General features: G+C 36.3%; 1 protein-coding gene across 1 annotated transcript in view; it reads left to right on the top strand.

Moving 5' to 3' along the window:
* The first annotated feature begins 14015 nt into the window (after positions 1–14015).
* Positions 14016–16331, top strand: part of LOC123682493 (histone-lysine N-methyltransferase MECOM-like) — a 93635-nt gene continuing 91319 nt past the window's right edge. Inside the window, exon 1 of the mRNA XM_045621130.1 lies at positions 14016–14760. The gene's annotated coding sequence lies outside the window, so the exon portion shown is untranslated. The remainder of the gene's footprint in view (positions 14761–16331) is intronic.

Raw genomic sequence — 16331 nt, 5'->3', positions numbered from 1 at the left:
GAAGTAATCGCCGAAACTGAGGCCTATTTTGAAGCGAAAGACAAATCGTACTACAAAAATGGTATTGAAAAAAAATCGCTGTATCGCCCTCGAAGGCAACTATGTTGAATATCAAAATCGAATTTTGCCAAAAAAATGTGTTTTAATATGGTAGACCGGGGACATTTCAATAGGACTAATAGGTATCTAATGAAGCGGTTGCAGAAACATGTTTAGAGGAAAAAGTCTTATTTTCAACTGAAAAAAAAAATGAATCACCCTGTATACCAAATACTCCAAAATGTATTTTACTCGAACGAAATATGTTTTCATAACTGAGCGTTGAAGAGAAGCAATCTCCTTTTCCGTATGCATTTCTCATCTTCAAGAGGAGAAAATAACTAAACGAACTGGCAGTCAAATAAAATTCATGTTTGGTAATAAATATCAATCGCTGTTTTATGGAGTGTTGAACATAAAATTTCTACCAGACGAGCCTCTCTGCGAAAGCCGAAACGTTCAACTGGTATCATAAAAACAAGAATAAAATCGAATATCCCTTTTACATGTGAAATCAAAAAAACGATATCCTTATCGCGTCATTAAATCTCACAATTTCGTACGCCAAAAAAAAAAAAGAATAGAACTCCGCAAATCGAAATATCGTAAAACCAAGTTTTTAATTAATCTGGCCTAAACTGGTCTGTTCATTAAATGTTACTACACCAAAATTTCCAAAGTACCATTCTTCTCGAAGAGCAAGTATCCATGATGAAGACATAAGTTGGGCAGCCTAGCAACAAGTCGGTTTTAAACAATCAATTTGTGATAAATCAGAGATAAAGCTTGTTTCGCAACAATTTTTTTTGATAGCGAATTGATTATGGCTAAATACAAAATTATGCGTTATAATAACCCCCTTCACTTCTCTGAGAAATGGGAGATCGTTAAGAAGGATTTGACGCATTGCATTTCAACTTTTTCTTATATTTCAATGACAAACGATAAGGTGAACTGCCCTTCTTATAGAAGATAGTAGCCTTGCATGATTGATGTGAAAATGATATGGGATTGAATGGAATTAAAAAAAAACACAGAATTCACTACTTTCTAGTTGAATTGGTTCCTTCGCTCTGTTGAAATTTATGCTGAAACTATATAATCTTCATTAATCAAAAAAACTGGAATAGGTATAGTTAAATCAATAATTATTTTCGTTTAATCTACAGTTTAGGTAATCACTCTCGATATCATTTTTAATAAGGTATCACGTAAGCGTAGGAATTTGTGCAGTTTTTGATCATAAAATATAAAAGTTTATTACGAACTGGTAGACTATAACTCAGTAAAAATATTACCTTGCTACTTAATGATCTGCAAATATATTGCTCATTTCCACAGCTGGCATGAACTTCCAAAATAAAAGTTTCTTCTTTCATGAAAAAATTAGGTTAAGCAGAATTGTTCAAGCATATCACTTTTTTACGAGTTATTAAAGAGAAATATTTGATCGTTTTTTTTTTTAAATTGATCAAAGAAATATTTTACATATGAAACAAAATCACCGATTTCATTCACTTTTAAATAAAATATCCCAGACCAATGAAACATTTCACAAAATGAAAATCAAAAATCCTCTCGAACTTATTTTCCATTTTTTATAACAATGATAATTAAACCATCAAAATTTCCAATAATAAACATATTCACCCTATAGGTGGTCCAAATCGATCTCCATTAAAATAATAAAATGATAAAAAGAGCAATTACAGAGAGAAACGCTCAACAATGTTCAACAGAACTGATCGAGTTTTTGCTATATCCATTAACAGTTACTTGAGACAGGAATAAATCATATAATTATATCAATTATCTAAGTTAGAACTACTAATAACATAATTTGGTGTTAGTGCTTCCCGCTCACCGAATATGGTGTGGATTAGGAAAAATATTTCAACACATGTGTTCGAATATTATCGAACTGGATCAACTGGTGAAGATTCAGCGATATCTTCGACAGTTACAGTATCTCCTATGTTTGTTAGTTCTTTAAATGGGAATTTCATTAATGATTAAATAGATGGATAGAATAGAGAAATTAAAAGATTTCAAATACTAAAGACCAATAAGTATACTAACTGACAAAGAAACTGCAACACTCAGAAGAAGCTGTTTGAATTTTAATTTTTTTTTAGTGAAATATTGTATAGTAAGAAGTGAATGATTGAATTTGGAGAAAAAAATCGTGAAGGTTTTTTCATGTAAACAATTTTTGTTACTTAAATATTGTAGTCGCTTTTTTGCAAGTTCTTTAAACTTTACAACAAACCAGCTGTTCGAGGAGATCCGAAGTGGATGTTTAGTTGTCAAGCGTGGTTTGATAATGCCCAAAATCGAAGAAGAGTAGAGATCTTGAACTTCATTTGTGCCCCAATGAAGTTTAAGATCAACGTCTAAGACTTATGGCCATTAGAGACCTATTTGCGATAACTCGATCTTTAACTGATGAGTGGTTAGGAAAACAAGGCCATCCTGTAACTGTCCGAACGGTTTACCGCCGAATAAGGTCTTTTGGACTGCAGCTTTATCGACCCCATCTTGTGTTACCTCTGACGGTTGAGCATTACCGGCAACGATTACAGTGGTGCAGATAACGTCAACATTGGAATGTGGAATGGCATCAGGTCGCTTTTTCTGATGAATCTCGAATATTCTTGGGTGCACATGATGGCCAAAGAAGGATTAAACGACGTCGGGGAGAAAGACGTGAACCTCAGTTTGATGTGGAGCGTCATGTACACCGGACAGTAGGCGTTATGATATGGGGTGCTGTTGCATATGCAAGTAGGTAGCCTTTAGTCTTTATTCGAGGTAGCATGACAGTGCAGCATTACCTTCAAGAAATAGTGGAGGCATTAGTTCTACCTTTTCTTAACCGGCTCGATAATCCAATATCTCAGCAAGATAATGCCCGACCTCATGTTGCCAGAGTTAGTTTGAACTTTTTTGGGGCGACCCATGTAAATCTTTTGCCATGGCCGCCTAGATCCCTCGACCTTTCGTCCATAAAGCATGTTTGGGAGATTTGGTAGAAGGCTTGGAAATTCACACTAGCTCCTACGTACCTTGGCGATTCTGAGACATGAAGTAAAGGTAGCTTGGGATAGTATTCTTCAAGAAGAAATAGACCATTTTATTGCATCAATGCCCAGATGTGTTCGGAAGTGTATAGATAATCGCAGTAGACAAAAACATTATTGACAAATGACAAATGTTCTCCAAATTTCAATCATTTACTCCTTGCTATTTCTGTTTCTTTGTCGGTTAGTATAATAAAGACCAATTAGTATTTTAAATAATACTCTTTTACTTATAATGGAATCCTACCTGAAAAAATAAGTTAATTTAGTGGAAAGATTAATAAAATATTGTCATTATTTTATTAATTTTAATTTGATCTCATAACAAAATACTGAATATCTTCTGTTAGTTTAGACTCGGTATATGGATGGTAAATTGGCACCATGAATTTATGGTGTATCTTCTTCTCATTGGAATGGATGACATTGGATTGTTTGTTTTTTTCAATAACTTTCTCATTCATTATTGAAGTTTAGGAGTATTTGTTATCCTATTAATTTTATCGGTAAGACAGTTCGTGTGCTTTACCTCTGAATCCAATGCTGTTTTGGTAGACCTGTTGTGAACATTTTCACAGATACACAGACCCTTAGGGAGCAGGTCAATTTTATGCACAGCACTTCTTCAGACTTGTCCCATTGTTTTAATCAGTTTCCTGTCCTCCTGTGTTTGAGTTCTTGAACTCAATGTTCGTTCGATTTCTTCCAACCTCAAAAGAACAACAAAATCCTAAGCGTGCATAGTTTAAAAAATCTAGCTCATTCATTTCAGCTGAGTATAAGACATACATACATTAACAGATTGTTACTTCAAACCTCTTGTTCAAAACAGAGATCCTCAACTCTGAACAACGGCCATAAACAAACCCTGATACAGGCGTGTACCGTTGTTTCTCTATCTCAATTCTATGGCGCGTTTTGTGCTCAGTGGACCAACAAAACACCATCGAACGCCCCAGATAGCTTATCTCAGAAATTACGACAGCTCAGACGTAATGGACGTTGGCACGCGAATTCTGTGAAAATCAGTGTGTTACACAAAAGAGAAAAGCGGTTTTATTTATTGAAAAATTGGCGCGACTGCAAGATGCCTAGGAATGTACTTTGCATGATGAGGACAGTGGAGGAGTATGGCTCTTTATTGTGGTTGGGTTGGTACACGAGGAGACGCCTTGTTCGGTATATTTCTTGGTTTGTGATGGATGGATCATTTGTTGACCACGATGAATTGAATTAATTGGCCCCTTTAGGTTTCTCAAGAAAGGAACAATCTATATTCTGAAAATGCGATAAATTCCCTCTATTTCAAATGCAACATATTTATGGAAAATCTTTGTTTATTAATCTCTGCTTCATGCAGGATGAGACCAAATAAAAAAAATAGGGAAAAAACCTGAATTTATCGATTATTTATTTTTGATTATAGTTATTCCACAACTTAATTCGAATGCAATAGTCCGTATCACAACCTCTTCTTTCAATCAACTTCCCAATACGCCTAGGGATCCCACGAATCAAGTCATAAATGAAATTTTTAGGCATATCATTCCATTCTTCTTGAAGGGCTAAACTCAATTCCTGAAAAGTTGAAGGTGGGTTTTGGCGATTGAATATTGCTCACCCTAGGTACTCCCATACGCGCTCAATTGGATTCATGTCTGGTGAGTTTGTTGGCCAGTTCATTCTCTGGATATTATTCTCTTGAAGAATGTTTTGTACCCTTCGTGTGCGGTGTGCTATGATTCTGATAAATTAAATTATTTTCCTATTCGTTGTCCAGAGGAATAATGATTGATTCAATGATGTTTTCGACGTGAATGGCACCAGTCATTGTTCGTTCAATAATAATAAGAAGGGTTCGGCGACCGAACATTATAGCCTCCCAGCACATTACTGATCCTCCTTGGAAGGACACAACTTCCCGAGCGAAATTGAGTCGCTCTAGTCTCCCTGGACCTCTCCAAACCCTTTCTCGTCGACTATTACTTTGTAAACCGAATCGTGACTCGTCCGAAAAAAGTACGATGCGCCATTGTGGTGTTCTGCCCATTGCTGACAGGTAGCTGTATGTCCAGGTGATAGCAGGTCTTCTTGCCCTCAAATTTGAGGAATGCAATCGACTCCTCATGGTACTGGTAGAGACTACCCGCCTATAGATCCTCAAAAAATGACTTCGAAGGGTTGTTACAGATACCGTTCGATTCCTTCGAGTAAAATTTGCGATATAATGGTCTTCCCTTGCAGATGTCACTCTGGGTTGACCAAGCACCAGTCTCCGGGCAATGCTGCCGGTTTTCAGGAAAAGGGCCTTACTGAAAGTCCGTGAAATATTCAAACGTTGCGCAATCTGGTGGTTTGACAAAGATTCTTGATATAGGGCTACTATTCTTGCCTGACCAAATTGAAAAATTGGATGTCCCGGCATTTTCCACGGAATATTCTCAATATTGCAACTCTCGTTACTCGCTGACTACTGATTACCTACGAATACACCTATATTCTGCTGAACAAGAAACATTTTTGCTGGTTTATTGTTTTCATTTAGTTTAAGGTGATAAAATAGTGAAGATTCCACACACAAAAAAATGACACGTTACATGCAAAAAGTTGAGAGTTGATTGGGGAGGCCAAAACTATTGACGATGTGTCTACTTAAGAGTAATATCTCAATCACTGGCCACGTACATTCCATTGTTGTGGTAAGGTAACGTTTGTTTATGCTATCAAATTCTACATATCACGTATACACAAAGATCTTATTTTTCTTACACTTACTGATTTTTCTATGAAAATACGGATCACTTTGATGACATTGCTTGTGATCGATTGCCTTGAGTTCTTGTGTTTACTAAACTTTGATTATCTTAAGACCTTGTCATGCAAAACATGGTGTGATGTCGATTTTCGAATGCCGAATTCCTAAGATCAACTAGAAATCGACAAAATTGGGTTTTCGTCAACACTACTGACTACAGCAGCAATATTCCCAGTTATTCTTGAACGACGCACACGGTTTCGATTCTTCATATCACTAACTAGTTCCAACAGCTCAAAATTTGTCACCAGTTTCAGTATTGACGAACCGATCGAAAAGTTGCTTCACGAAGACCCAAAAGTGCTTCAACTTTGACGGCAGAAATTTCATCATTTTGTAGCGAATTTTAACAATATGAATGCGTTGTGTAAGCGTGTATAGTCTCATTTTTAGTAAGGGCGTAGGTTTTACAGGTCGAATTGAAAATGAAACCTCTTATTGAGAAGCTGTTCAAGTAAGTTATTGCCTCATAACCTGAATAGTCGACCCATAAACTAAAATAAAGATTAAAACTACATCTCCCAAAATAAACAGTAAAATATCAGATAAGTCGAATCGAACCGAACATGTGTGAAACAGTCTACAGTTACGCCACTGCAACCTAATCTGCACAAGTATGTAATAAATCGTTCATCCAAGCGTTGTGGGTGAACCCAATCCCAGAGATCAGTTCCTGCTTGACCACTAGGCAGCATCACCTATCTGGAGCATTTCCACGCTCCGTCGATACGTTAGAGTACCGACCTGACTAGCGGAATCGACAGACGCACGTATAAAATATAAAGATTCGGATTTCTTCGGAAACCGCTCTGATTTATCATCGTTAGTGGACGTTGAACATCTTGGCCTAACGAGTGGGAAGAAGAGTATCATTTATTCTAATAAACTGTAAGATGCAGATTTATCGGAGTTGAAGGAGTTGAGAGATGAAGAACTGGTCGATTCGAGATACTTTCGGAATTTTTGCCAATCATTGGAAGCGGCTGGATGCTGGATCAACCATATGTTGTAGTCATGTCGGCGTGTTAGAGAGGATAGAGATTGTGGTAATGAAGGATAAGCTTACTAAAGTTTAATTATTTTTTAGTTTTGAGGTGATATATAGGGTGTTTTTTTTCGAGGTTTATAACTTTAAGTTGGCATTACTGTTCAAGATGGCCACCGATTCAACAGATGTTAAGTGATTTATTCTCAGTTTGGTTTGGCAATTCATCATGAATAGACTCACGCCTGAACAACGCTTGCAAATAGTGCAATTTTATTTTGTTTAGCGATGAAGCGCACTTCTGGTTGAATGGCTACGTCAACAAACAGAACTGCCGCATTTGGAGTGAAGCTAATCCTCAAGTGTATATCGAAACACCGTTACATCCAGAAAAACTGACTGTTTGGTGCGCTTTATGGGCTGGTGGAATCATTGGTCCGTTCTTCTTCAAAAACGATGATGGCCAGAACGTTACAGTCAATGGTGATCGGTGTAGAGCCATGATTACCAACTTTTTCATTTCTGAATTGAACAACCATGATGTCCAGGAGCTTTGTTCTAACAAGACGGCGCAACATGTCACACAGCTCGTGCCACAATCGATTTATTGAAAGACACGTTTGGTGACCGCCTAATTTCACGTTTTGGACCTGTGCATTGGCCTCCAAGATCTTGTGATTTAACACCGCTCAACTACTTTCTGTGGGGCTATGTAAAGTCATTGGTCTATGCGGATAAGCCATAAACCCTTGACCATTTGGAAGACAACATTCGCCGTGTTATTGCCGATATACGGCCACAAATGTTGGAGAAAGTCATCGAAAATTGGACGTCCAGACTGGACTACATCCGAGCCAGCCGTGGCGGTCATATGCCAGAAATCATATTTAAAATGTAATGCCACAAGATCATCTTTCGTTTAAATAAAATTCATGTCAATCGAATAATCCATCGTTGTTTTATTGCAATTTAAAGTTCTATAGCTCTAAAAAAACACCCTTTATAATTAATCGAACCTAATTGATGAATAAATTTAGTTTTTTTCTGATCGAACCAATATTGAGCTATATCGCCTTAGTTACCATGTGTCATAACACACTCATATTTCCCAAGGGAAATATGAAACGTCAGTTCATATTTCCCTAGGGAAATATGAAACTATTTCTTTATTTAGTAACAAAATGGAAACTGCAATTGTTGAAATTTCCACTAAAAGTATTTCCACCAGATACAAAGGAAGAAGAAATATCTTGTTCATAATTATTCGACGACGAGACTACAGTTTTCTTGAGAACATTCCTTGCAGCAGCAGTCTCGGACGATTCTCCCAAAACGGTCTTCAAAGATTGTGATGCTGCAGATGGCTCACCCTCCACACCTGCTATCATCTTCGCTACCTTATTTTTGTGCAGCATACTGTCCGCCAGATAGCCTTCTGCAACAGACGAACTTTTCCAACCACCATGTCTCTTGAGTGTTGTCATTGAGGCTCCCGCATCGGCAACCAATGTCGCGGATGTTCGTCTTCCACAATGACCTGTATAGGTTTTCGGATTATCTAAACCCAACCATTCAGCAACCTTACTCGGAATTTTTCCGAAGGTATTTTTGCCGACAGGCTGAAGAGTACACTTCTTATTCCTATAAGCTACGAAGAACCTAAGAACGCCTTGCGGGCGCAACGCTGAATACTCCCTCACCAAACGAGCAGCACCCAGATCTTCTTCATCAATTATAGTGAATATTCTGTTTATATCATTCTTAGTCTTTGAGACTTTGATTATGATTACCGAACCACGATCTTCGATATCTGAAGATAGCATATTCACCAACTCTCGTGTTCTGCAGGCGCCAAAGATTTCCATTATTAAAACAACCTTCAAAATTATGAATGTAAAAATCTTATCAACAGAGGAAATCAAAATGAAACTTTTACCTTATACATCAAAAAAACGTCATTAGGAGCTTCACTCAAGAATGTCTTGAGCTGCTCCCGGGACAACACTGATGATTTTTTAGGAACGTATCCTTTATTTTTGTTCTTAACAAATGCTTCGACTTCATCGAATAATTTGACATCAGTTTTTTCCTTCAAATGTAGCATTGATCTTAACATCGATAGTTTCGGCCATAACGTGTTTGGAGAATATTTCTGGGACTGGGGATCGAATGAATTAATCATACATCAAGAATAACAAGAATCAGAGCAACATACCAAATCTTGGAAATATGCTAACAAAATACTATCGCTCACACCGTCCACCAATTTTTTTCTTTTCCACTCCTGAAAGCATTCGTACTCTTTACTGTAGGCAGCTTGAGATTTGGCTGGAACCAAAGATTCACGGGCCTTTGCCGCTTGAGTTTCGACGTAGTTCGACATTTTTTCATTAATTTTATTTTTGACAAGACGTCAAAATGAAACCAGTCAACCAAGATTCTCAGAAACATGGCCCATAGCAACGTTAAAAATTTAATTATTACAAAAATATACAATCTAATAATAATTTTTCCTTATCAGATTGTTTCAATCAGAAAAAAACTATTGATTACACCACGGGAAATATGAATACATTTCCCTCGGTTGTCTATACATCCCTCGGGCTCCGCCCTCGGGATGTAACTTTGACAACCTCGGGAAATATACTATTCATATTTCCCTAGTTGTAATAATAGCTATTTTTCTCATTATTTCACAGAAAGGAATTTCTATATTGTTCCATCAAAACTGGACCATGGAAAAATACAATCAAAAACATTGACACTGATCCATATTCCGACGGAATATAAAAACGTCATCACGAAAAGGTTAAAAGGTCGTTTTATCACTTTAAATTCTAAATTAAGTCATCGTTTCAATATTCCATCTATCATCCAATGAATTAAACATGTAATCTTCTCCATTACCATGAATTTTATGTTCAGCTTGCAGATAATAGCCAATTCAGGTGGATGTGAATACCTATCAAACATTTAAACACGATTGCAAAAAACCCACGATCATTCTCTGACTGTCGATCAATTGTTTAATGAGAATAGATACTCGTATATGACTTATTAGTTGCAAACTAATTTAAACTCGAAGATTCTTAATTAATACAACTAACCACATATGCATATTCAAATGCATTTTTCCATCTTGTTTCATTGTGCTTCGGAATGACTTCATCTAGTCATTCCGATATAAATTCTATAGTGACAGTCTATAGATCGATCCTGATCGATCACGTACAACATCGCATCCTTGTATCGGTAAAAATTGGTAATAAGATTCGTTGAAGGTACTGGAAATTTGATTGGAAGAATCCGGTAGCTAGGAAAAAACATTCATAACTGATTGGTTTCTGTGGATTTTCAGTTTCAGCATCCTTATCCTTGTTTATGAGACAAAAAACTAGAATTATCATTGTCATCACGGTTCTGAAGAGACAGACAAGGATTTCTAGGGAATTGGTGTTCGTTTTTTTGTGAGAATAATCTGATTATTTGTCATCAAATGTTCATATTTTGTTCCGGGTAGTAGATTGTCAACGTTTGATTCTGGGAAAATGAGAGCATTTGATCTGAGAATGAGTTTAAGATTATTATCAGTGATGGAATGGTTTAGGAATTTTTTGTGGCGCTTCGGGCTTCTTCAGAGTTCTGTTCTGGGTCTCTTTTTTTAATGTTACAATTCATATTGAGGTCAAATTTATATGAATTAGGATTTTGAGTCTGGAAAGGATTCAAAGTTTTTTCAACTTTGGATCTTTTAGTAACTTAATCTTTATTTAGTTTTTACACAATGAGAACTCACTTTCCTAATTATCACAGAACCTTTGTCGAGTCATGTCATGTTCTTTTTTTTTGTTTGGATTTTGACGTCCTTCATTTTCAACATATCAAAATTTGAATCTGTCAATTGGTAGCCTAGTTCTTGAGGATTTAATCGCCTCGAATCGTTTCTTGAGAATGGTTCTACGACTTCCTCAATCTATTTCACAAGATCTGAAGTGGTGATCCAAAAATTTTACTTCACAATAGAATGGTGGTGTAGGATCAGAGAAACAGGAAAATGATACTTTGTTAGTTCGCAGACGTTTCGGAAAAATTAATTTCCATCCTCAGGGCTCTACAAAATTTACGGAAAACATCATTTGTAACATTGATAAGGGTGTTTACAAAAATAAAGGAAAGATGAGCATTACTAAAAGTTATTGACTAGAAAATATCACAGGTCTGGCATAATTTAAATTTACAATGAAACAATATACAATTCAAAAGATTTTTAGTTTCAAATCTGCTATCTATCTATTTATTACTCTATCTATGTTTATTACTCTATGGTTTCTCATCAATTTTCTTCACCTGACAAAATTGATTCCAAATTTCAACAGATTTTGTACCGAATCCCAGTTCACTCGATCAGCTGTTTCAATCAACCAAACAGATCACACTCATTTCGAAAAAACTAGAAATGTAATGTGCAGGAGTAGAGCTATAGAGTCCTCGCTTCCTGTTATATAGCATTTGCATGGCACCGACATCTGAGTCGTGTTTTTGAATATGATTATTCTAATATTATTATAATTTTATTGTTCTCGTTGATTACTGATTGTTATTATAGGCTTCACTGTATTAATTTATGCTGGAGTTCTTCGGAAACCTTGTTCTAGATCCTTGTATGGGCGTTTGCCGATGATTAAATATAGATCGGAGTATACGGAAGCTTGGCTGCAGGAGGATCCGTCTGATCCAATCTCGTAGGATTGCAGAGGTTTGGGATTTTACAGAGACTAGTGCTTGTAACAGGAATAAGGATTTTCCAGGAGGTAGATAGTGGGTGGTGAGAATGATAGATGGTTCAATGGGGAAAAAACAGGGAATACGATACGGAGTTTTGTCATTCCTGAAGTCAATATAGCAGTGAATATTCATTAGAGACAGTGGCGTGGTATGAAGGTATTAAACAAGAAGTCCAATCCTTTAAATTTTGTGCTGTTGAGTCAATAATTGTTAATAAATATTTCTGAATGAGATGGAGTTGTAAGGGTAGGCTATCTAAACCTCAGTGGGGTGCTTGGTGGTGGGTGTATCGAAAAGCAATAAATTCGAAAATAATATTCCAAATATTCCAAAGCAGTTATATCTATCCAAAAAAAATTCTTTCTCGAGTCGAATCTATCTTTCTTTAAGGCCTCTAGAAATCGTACCAATAGTAACGGGTGTTTTTTTTCGAGGTATATAACTTCAAGTTGGCATTACTGTTCAAGATGGCGACCGATTTAACAGCTGTCAAGTGGTTTATTCTCAGTTTGGTTTGGCAATTCATCACGAATAGACTCATGGTCGAACAACGCTTGCACATAGTGCAATTTTATTTCGAAAATAATGGTTCTGTGCGTAATACGTATCGCGCACTACGTCCATTTTATTTTGTTTAGCGATGAAGCGCACTTCTGGTTGAATGGCTACGTCAACAAACAAAACTGCCGCATTTGAAGTGAAGCTAATCCTCAAGTGTATGTCGAAATACCGTTACATCCAGAAAAACTGACTGTCTGGTGCGCTTTATGGGCTGGTGGAATCATTGGTCCTTACGTCTCCAAAAACGATGATGGCCAGAACGTTACAGTCAATGGTGATCGGTATAAAGCCATGATTACTAACTTTTTCTTTCCTGAATTGAACAACCATGATGTCCAGGAGCTGTGGTTCCAACAAGACGGCGCAACATGTCACACAGCTTGTGCCACAATCGATTTATTGAAAGATACGTTTGGTCACCGCCTAATTTCACGTTTTGGACCTGTGAATTGGCCTCCAAGATCTTGAAATTTAACACCGCTAGACTACTTTCTGTGAGGCTATGTGAAGTCATTGGTCTATGCGGATAAGCCACAAACCCTTGACCATTTGGAAGACAACATTAGCCGTGTTATTGCCGATATACGGCCACAAATGTTGGAAAAGGTCATCGAAAATTGGACGTCCAGATTGGACTACATCCGAGCCAGCCATGGCGGTCATATGCCAGAAATCATATTTAAAATGTAATGCCACAAGAATATCTTGCGGATAAATAAAATTCATATCAATCGAATAATCCATCGTTGTTTTATTGTAATTTATAGTTTTATAGCTCAAAAAAAACACCCTTCATTAAAATCATTGATAAAGCTATCTTGTTTCTTTTCTTGTTCTTTTGAAGTAAATCCAAATCTGCTGCTTCGTTTCTCCTGTTTTTTCTGAAAATATCTACATACTCGTAGTGTTGATTCTGTTAAATCATGAATCTCTTAACTGCCAAATTTTCATATTTAACATAAATAACATACATGGCAGAAATTGAACTGTTTTCACTACAAAACTGTTGATCAGTTTTTGTATTATAATTACGATTCATCTGACAAATTATAATGACAATTTTGAGAGGCAAGATGATAGGTAAGTTTGTCATCATGTCCTCGTCAGCTTGCCCCTAAAATGATCTGTAGGTATAGAGAGCTCTGTGAGTAGAACAAGCTACAATGCTAATCTATTCAGTCCTAAGGACCAACTAAATCTCGTGGAGAAGAATTGGTACCTTTAATTTTTGTGCAAATCCTTAACCCTTTATTCCTTCATTGAACAGCAATATCAAAACAACTAACCTTGAAACACATCAGAGGTTGTTATTTCAAGCATATCTAAATTAAGCTCATCTATCTTTCTGAACAGTAACTAGGTCCAAAGATGACAAAGAAGGATATAACATATTTGAGAATTTTAATTTTTCTCATCATTCCTCATATAACAAAAAAAAACTAGATATTAGATTCCAGAATGAAAAGCTATTGACGACATAAGAAAGAAGATCACAGAAGTAACACACCCCAACCAAAACACCAAAAAACCCCTAGCCTACCACGCGAAAACCAACGCCACCAATAAATCACCCAGCCATCTACGTCTAACACAACTCCACATCAAATTTTCGACACACCCAAACCGTATCTAATTACCCGTTCTCCTGCACATCCTGCTGGTCAGTAGCACCGCCGTCCAAGACGTCGACGACGATCAAATCAACCAGGAACTGGCCACAACCCCGCCAACACCGCTACAAACAAAACCTAAACGGTATCAAGTCGGGTCCATCCGAGAAACACTTTCGTTCTCTAAAACGTCAGATCTGGAGCAGTATCTTGTATACTCTTAGGCGGTGTTCATCAGTCGCTTTTCAACCGCTGTTGAGAACGCACGCCTTGCCACAGACGTACCAGCTACGTTCACGTGCGTCCCGTATTTACTCTTCAAAGGGGTCGATTGATAAGACCGACAACAGTGCTCCAAAAGTTTCGCGTCTCACCCATCGTTGATATCTCCGACGAACGTATCCCCTGGATTGTACGTGTATAAGTGATTTTGTCGTAAATTATTCCCATTAAGAGCGGCTTCTGACAGTTTGAATTGGGCAGTGCAAAATCGGGTATTTCTCAAGCTGACACTGGACCTTTAAAATCTTCGTATATATAAGAGTTGTCCGAGAACAAAAGTGAAACAGAATTACATGAGCTGATATATCTGAAGGCGTGGTGTTGTTGAACTTGTGAACTTGTTAAACAGATGATATTCCGATAAACGAACTCCATTTAGCTGTGCTTTTCGCCGAGACTCGTTCAGATATACTCGACTTGACATAAGTGCTTCAATTAGTAGGTGTTTTGTTTCTTGTTTAAGAGTACAAAAAGGATTATTGACTGATGTGGTTTGGTACTGTTGAAATAGATTTCTGTGGTCGGTATTGTGCTTGCAAGGTATCATTCTCAATGAAATTTCAAGAGTGCACGGTTTGATTCCTTGTTGAAAAAATCTATAAGGTAAGTCACACCAATCACCAATTTTTTTGTGATTTATTCAATTCCTTTAAAATTTGAAGAAACAGAAAAAACTTTTGTTGGAAGGGTTAACATTGAATTCAATCTTTCATCACAATAAACAAAAATCGTTTACCTACATCAAAAAATTACAAATCCACTAAGGAGATTATCATTTACGTAAAAATATTTTGGGTTTCTCTGTACGGACTACCATCATACCTATCAATTGTCGAGTTTGTACCCTTGATTTGACCTCTTGAATTTCATACGTAAGATTTCAAATTTAATAAGATTACAATTCCGTTCGTTCATTACTCAGCTCACCTACTCAAAACTCAGTAAATGATGAAATATCAATATCAAAAGTTCAGAAATCACAAAATGAAAAACTAAAAATTTCCTCTTCTTTTGGTAATATTGAAATTATTTCATTCGAATAACTTGATATTTCTGATCATCAGCGTTTTCAAATCTCATGAAAATCTAAATATTCGTATCTATGAATCTCGCATTTCCTGAAAATAATTCAAATTTATGATATTCCTCGAAAATCTCTGAATTTTTAAGCGTTTGAAATTTGGTACAGTTATTTGGGTATTTCCAATAGTGTAAGTCATGAAAATATTAAATTTTACTGCGGTTGGTTGTGTAGTAATGGGATGCATATTACAGTTGCGAGAAGATTTGATTTGCAGTATTTCATGATAATATAATCTTGCAAAGCTTCAAACTCTCGAGTAACTCAAGAAGTAATCAAATTATTTCTGAAACCACATTCATGCCACGGGTCTGTAAAAGTAGGTCGAAATTTTCGATCGAATATCCACAACTAACTGCGAATGGATGAAAACCGCAAAAGCAATAAGATCGAATATCGCATCATCTGTGTATCTATTCCAACACTTTCAACGTCTCTAGATCGATAGGAAATAAATTAAGTCGCAATCCAAAACAAATTGATAAAAATACATACCTACAACTTTCATTCTTCTCACTTTCGAAATAATGATAGGAAAAATGCTGTGAAATGTTACACAAAGGAAATCATTTAATGCTTGATTTGGTTCTTGAATTGGCGATTTGTCGATAGATGCTGTGAAAAAAAACGCTATTGAAATGATTTCACGCACCAATAATGACGAAGAATATGCACTATATGTAAAAAGAGATTGAGTTAACAATAAAGAATTTATTGTCGTATAAGAATACCAAACGGATTGGATCATTACGAGTATTTACTATAACATTCTTCGACTATCCCAAAAAAAAAATACAAAAAGATAATGAACTATTGCTCAAAGAGAATCTGGAGTAATCAAATTTTCAGCAACTTCAAATGAGCAATTCACATTTCAGCATTACTTCCATGAAGCTATTGGAAAAAACTATGATATCACTAAAGAATCCTGTTGTTAACATTTGTGTCAACTATAAAGATCAATACTGGCCATAAATAAAAACGAATGTTGTCATTTAAATTCACTGATTCATTTTTTAATATCCTGTTGTCACATTGATCAACGATAAGTGGTCAGCCTTTTCATGTTCTGAAATCAATGGAGTGATTAGTG

The sequence above is a fragment of the Harmonia axyridis genome, chromosome 6, assembly GCF_914767665.1.
Source record: "Harmonia axyridis chromosome 6, icHarAxyr1.1, whole genome shotgun sequence".
Lineage (NCBI taxonomy): Eukaryota > Metazoa > Arthropoda > Insecta > Coleoptera > Coccinellidae > Harmonia > Harmonia axyridis.
The sequence above is the reverse complement of the archived record's forward strand: the minus strand, read 5'-3'. Positions and strand labels throughout refer to the sequence as shown.